Consider the following 6,192-nt stretch of genomic DNA (forward strand, 5'->3'; position numbering starts at 1 on the left):
GGTAACTGTGCCTGGTTTGTGCCCACAACCATTTTACAAAAATCTTCAGCTACGTCAACTTCATTGCGGCGTTGGTAAAGGGCCAGGGCACGAAAAGGGTGCCTTTCTTGCGGAGGTGTGCGCAAGCTTCTCGCAACATGCCAGATACGCGACAGGGGCTTACGGGGATCCAGTGATGAGCAGAACTGTCTCCAACGTTGTCGTCCTAACCTCTCCAGGTGACGCAAAACTTGTCGTTTAGCTCGGCGAGAAAGTGCGAGATCTTGCGCGGATTTCGTTCTTCTGTACTTCCTTTCAGCCCGCCGACGGATCGCGCGAAGCCGCTCGAATTCCACGTCGACGCTGGACACTGACACCGGCACACTAACATAGCGAGTGTTCTCACTGAGAGAGGAAGTAATGAGTCTCTCTATTTGAGATGGTGACTGGAGGTCCACGCTGGAAGTCTCCACCGCTGCCCTAAAGGCGGGCCAGTCTGTGTATTGCACACGGGGTGAAGTGGCAGGTGCAAACCACTTGATGCATATGTACGTTGGTATGTGATCACTGCCATGTGTTTCCACATCACTACACCAAGAAACGGAGGGATGAAGGCTTCTGGAAACAAACGCCACATCCAAGCAGCTGCTGTAGGTTGTTCCGCGTAGAAACGTCGGTGAGCCGTCGTTTATATTGACGAGATCTTGCGTATGCATAAAGTCTGCCAGGTCTCTTCCTCTATTGCTCATTATTGCACTACCCCACTGTGGGTGGTGAGCATTAAAGTCCCCCACAATAATACGAGGAGCTGCACAACACTGGATTATTGAAAATAGATATGATTTGTCCAAGCCATCTCTCGGTGGAATATAAGCGCCAATTACAGAACATACTCGTCCTTTCAGGGTTAACGTCAAACAAATGTAGTGGTTCGTGTTGTGGGGCTGCAGAGCATGGCGGACGTGCGCAATGTCTTGGCGTACACATACCAGCACTTTGCTTGTTTCGTTAGCTTCTCTAGACCATAGCAGAACATATCCAGAAAGGCGGAAAGCAGCCGGCATGTTGGGCTCACAGATCACAATCACAGGAAAGCGGTACTTCTGTACCCGCTGTCGGAAGTCACTCAGCCGACCACGCAGGCCTCGAGCATTCCATTGCATCACAACACTGCGGCGCAAGTGCATCGTCACAGAGGTGGGGTTAGTTTGTTGCGCCATTGTGAATTATTGCAATGCCGCCAAGAGCGGCTCAAATGCGTCCAAAAACTGAACAGCAAACTTTGCTGTTTGTGTGTTGATGCTGGAGAGCAGCACCCGCATTGAACGAACCAGCTGTTTCAGCATTTCTTTTACCTGCTGGCTGTCGGGGTTGTCGGAATTTTCAGTACGTGTGGCAACCAAACTGGGATTATGCCTGGCGTTGGCCTTTGATGGTAGAGCTGGCCACTCAGCATCAGAGGCGGTAGGTAATACAACAGCCTCTGTCGGATCCTTGGCCTGTGACATTGTCTGCGACATTACAGCAAGAGTACTCTTAGCGGGATTAGACTCAATCTGTTGTGGCACCTGAGCTGACGTTAACTCTGAAGTTGACTTATCCAGGCTAGGCTTGCCTTCCGATTCCTTGTGTCGGCGTCGGGAACGGTGCTTGCGACGACGAATAGACGCGGCCGCTTCTTGATGAGTCGAGTTATCTCTCACCATCTTTTTTAGTATACGTTTTTCATCCCGAATTTTAGGGCAGTCCTTAGCCGTCGATTCATGGGCACCCGAGCAGTTCGCACACTTGACAGTCTCCGTCTCGCATGCTTCATGAGGATGCGTACCGCCGCATCGACGGCAGGAGACCTCGTTTCGACAAACGGCGCTCACATGTCCGATCTTGTGGCATTTGTGGCACTGAACAGGTCTTGGAACATACATCCGAACTGGGTGTCTCACATAGCCCACTTTAACGTGTGATGGGAGGGATTCAGTTTCAAAGACTAATTTAATGCACTTTGAGCGGCCGAATCGATGAACATCCACAATGCGCGCCGTAGATTTGATCAGCGTGCAGAGATCGCTTTCACTTATCTCGGGGTCAACGTCGCTGATTACACCTGCAGTAGTCTTTTTCCCATGTGCAAGAAAGGAACGGACCGGCATGTTGCCTAGCGCACCAATTCCTTTCAGCTTGTCCACTGTAGCCTGGGATTTGACATCCACGGTCAGGACATTCTTCCAGGGATTAATTCTGACTTCGTCAACTTCACCAGGAACCAGCTGGTCGAAAAACTGCGTCAGGTGCTGTCTGTTTATCACATTCAGATTCGCCGTAGCCGTTGTTGGTACGAAGGCCACGGAAAAGATCCCTTGCTTTTCAGCATTCTTCTTTGGTGTCTCACTCATTACTGATGTTCGGCGCAGCTTCCTTTTCAGGCGGCGCGACTGTACAGGCGTGTAGCCGTTGTCGGAATCCATCTCAGTCACGGTGGAGTCATCTGCCGAGTCTGGAAGCTCCACGTCCGCGACGTCAAGGTGACCCGTCGAGTACGCTGTAGACTGTTCGATGGTGGCGGGTGGGCGCAAGGGTCGTGCGCCCGCCATCCCGAAGGATGTCGAGATCACAAATAGTTCACAGCGATATAAAATCCAGAAAAGTGGAAGAGCGCTAGCTTCAGACGTTCGGAAACCTCCACTTCTTCTTCCTTCCACCTCTCATAAATTAAATTCAGCAACGTGACACACCCACCTACCCATCGCCGCATCGCCCCTCTCCCCCACTGCGGAATATGGGTGAGGTGGAAATTTTAAAATACTACCAACCCTTTTCTTCCAGCAAAGCAACGGAAAATGAAATTACGTTTGCGTTTTAAGCACATTTTGCACGCATATGAAAGCCACCGTGTCTACTGACGCGTCTGAATCAAGGAGGTTGCAGACACGCGGCTCAAGCGCTTCGTCTGCTGCTTGCCTGTTGAAATACGCCTGTAAACGCGGTGGCGTTTCATGCGTACAAAGATATGTGTTTAAAAAAGGCAAGCGAAGTTTTATTCTACGTTCAGAAAGAAGAGGGTCAGCAAAATTTGAAATTCTCGTCTTACCTGGACACGTTAAAGACGCATTGGCAAAGCTATATATTCCGACCAACCGGCCGGTGTTTGCGTTGGCTCACATCACACGTGTAAAGCTTATTGTTCACATCGATCGCTTTGCCTGAAAAGGTACTCCAACCACTATACTTTCCCCATAAACAGTTTAGAATAGACAGGATCGGCTGAATGAAATGGAATAATTACCTGCATATGTCATAAGAGAAGTGAAAACGACCTTCGTGGTTTTGAATGTTTGAGCCAAGCTTATGCAACGCAGCGAACTCTCATCAGAGATAAGTTTTGATCGTAATATGTTCACATCAGTTTCGCCTTCTTCCTCGGAGATGCATCCATTTCTGACAGAAGCATCTGTAGTAGCAAGATGCATGCACTACGTACGAATGTAGAAGCTGCAGTTGTAGCATCTTTGTGGGTGGTGCAGTCAACACTTGCCACTTCGCAATCTTTGCATGAGGCTAGAAAGTGTCAGAACAGAGGCACTTCTGTAGCAAAATCTTGTTTTCAATTCCGCGGAACAGGCTGTAAGCCTCCCATGATGGTTTCTTGAGGCTCCCTTCCTTGAATTCTCGTTCTAAGGTGAAACAGGCCTCCGGGCATTTGTAGATTGAATGCTACGGATGCAGTCGTCACATTTCTCATATTTTAGAAATGATTTTACGAGGTAGCAGCACAATTAGTAAATGATGCAGTCTTCGGCTGCTGGTGTTCAGTATCCATGGTTCGGGGTGACTCTTTCTCTGACTTGTGTTGCAGAGCAGATTTCAGCCAGCTTCTCTTCAAGAGTCTTTTGAAGCTGTCTATGTGATGCAAGTCTTTCTTTCAGCCTTCATCGTTTCTCCAACAGTAGAAAGCATAAATGTTTGCTCTTCCATTACATTCCCTTCAGAACATACATACATGGTGTAATAAATGGTACATGAAGCTAAATTTAGAGAAAACTGTATACATGAACTAACAAAAAGGCTTCCTTCTCATTTCCTTAGAATATTTCATCTCACCTTCTGACCGAAGTCAGCGAGTACAAGTATCTAGGAGTTACAATAACGAAAAACCTTAGCTGGAATAAACATGTATCAAACGTATGCTCCTCAGCCTTTCGTAAACACTGCTTTCTTAGACATAAACTAAAACTTGCCCCACCTCAACTTAAAAAATTAACCTACTTTTCAATCATAAGGCCATCACTAGAATATGCGTGCACCGTCTGGGATCCCTACACTAAACCTAACATCGAGGCCCTTGAAATGATTCAACGCAAAGCCGTCCGTTTTATTTTTTCAAAGTATCGTGTAACTGACTCACCAACGACACTCATGAGAACTCACGGTATTGAAACATTACAGCTGCGCCGGAAAATTCAAAGACTGAAACTACTTTTCTTACTAAAAAACCATAAACTGCCTATGAATGCAGACCCCTTCCTTAAACCTAACACTACGCGCCAAACACGAAATCATCATGCACAATCATTAACCCTTTACAGTGCTAGGATTAACGCCTTTAAATACTCATTTTTCCACGCACCATTGAGGAGTGGAACAGGCGTCCACCAGATCTTTTAACCAGAGCTGATACTTTTGACTCAATGTTTTCTTCACAGCATTTAATTTGAGAGCCATTTATTTCTACGTTTACTTTTTGTATTTTGCATCTGAGCCTTGTATTTATTGTTGTATTTTGTGTTACAACTTGTATTTAACATTTTTCAATTTTGCTAATCCTGTTCTTTTTGTATATATTATGTATTCGCCCCTCCTGCTTGGGACTACTGTAGGCCTGCAGTATGTTCTAAATAAATAAAATAAATAAACACAAGCATTTATCGGTGTATACAAACTTAGCAAACGGTATATGTGGGAGAAGCTTGCCACAGTGAGGTGATCTTCATCTCCTCCGTAGTTTCTGGTCAGTCCAAAGAACCTCTGAAAATTTGACATGGTTGCTCTATTTATTTTTAGACAATGACAAATAAGTCGAGCTTCAACAATTGAAATTCGACACGAAGTGAAAATTTGGTCGAAATATGCTAAGTTTAGGGTACCAAGAAAACTCTCAATATAGTTCCTAAAGACGGAACCAAAGTATCCACACAATAAATTACCTGCTCGAATTAAGTTCAAATTATTGCCAGTATACTAATAAGAGAAACGTGTATCAAAATAATTAGATAATACACCCCTTCGTACTTCTGGCCTCCAAAGGATCGTGATTTAACTTTCCAGTAGGCACATAACGGGCTCCTTTAGATAAAAGATCTTTCACGAGGCCCATGACTGATGTAAGTGTCACACGAAGAGATTCAGTGGTGACTTGTGAGGCAAAAATAGCAGTCCCTTGAGAAATATGGTTCCTCTCAGTCACATTCAAAACATCAAGAAACTCTTGAATGACATGGAAGTTAAACCAGAGGGCCAGTATCACTTGACAATGCCACACAAAATTTGTACCACTTTATCACTTATTTATTTATTCTTACCTTAATTTCCTTCGATGAGCTCACTTATTCCAAATCGAGGAAGTTTCACCCTTAAAGCGTCGAACAAGGTGTTCACCATGAATGTGAACTAGGCAGTACCATCACAGTTTTCTAGTTCTGGCTGCTTGAGCCGCCGGTAGACCTTGAGCCCGACTGCAGTGCTTCGGCTAAATAGCTATAAAGGAAGCACAGAACAATTCTATATTATATGTTTCGCAACAGCCTAGTCATTAGAGCTTCATTGCGAATTCGGCATACGCTCGAGCATCATTACTTACTTGAACAGTCAGCCGAATGTTTATCTTCCTCATATTGTCAGGGCTAACATGCTCTCTCCCCTTCATGGATCACTGCCTTGTCGTGGCGGAGGGGCTTGCGAAACTCCATGAAGTCGTGAGCTCTGCTGTCTAGGGCCACCCAAGATAGAGAGGTCACGGCAGAGAGTTCTGACAAAATGTGGTTCACTGGAGAAGGTAATGGCAATCCACTCCAGTATTTCCTGCCAAGAAAACCCTATGGCCAGTCACAATACCATTAATGATATGGCGCCGGAAGATGAGCCCCATAGGTTGGAAGGCGTCCCACATGTTACTGGGGATGAACAAAGGGCGATTCCTAGTAGCTCCAGGACGAATGA

The 6,192-nt window shown here is 45.9% G+C and overlaps 1 pseudogene; it reads right to left on the reverse strand.

Annotated features, from left to right (window-relative positions):
- Nucleotides 1-3,373: 3,373 nt before the first annotated feature.
- LOC146182661 (uncharacterized) lies at nt 3,374-5,866 on the reverse strand (annotated as a pseudogene).
- Nucleotides 5,867-6,192: the final 326 nt, after the last annotated feature.

Source organism: Amblyomma maculatum, chromosome 7 (genome assembly GCF_055883805.1).
Source record: "Amblyomma maculatum isolate TAMU_Amacu chromosome 7, ASM5588380v1, whole genome shotgun sequence".
NCBI lineage: Eukaryota > Metazoa > Arthropoda > Arachnida > Ixodida > Ixodidae > Amblyomma > Amblyomma maculatum.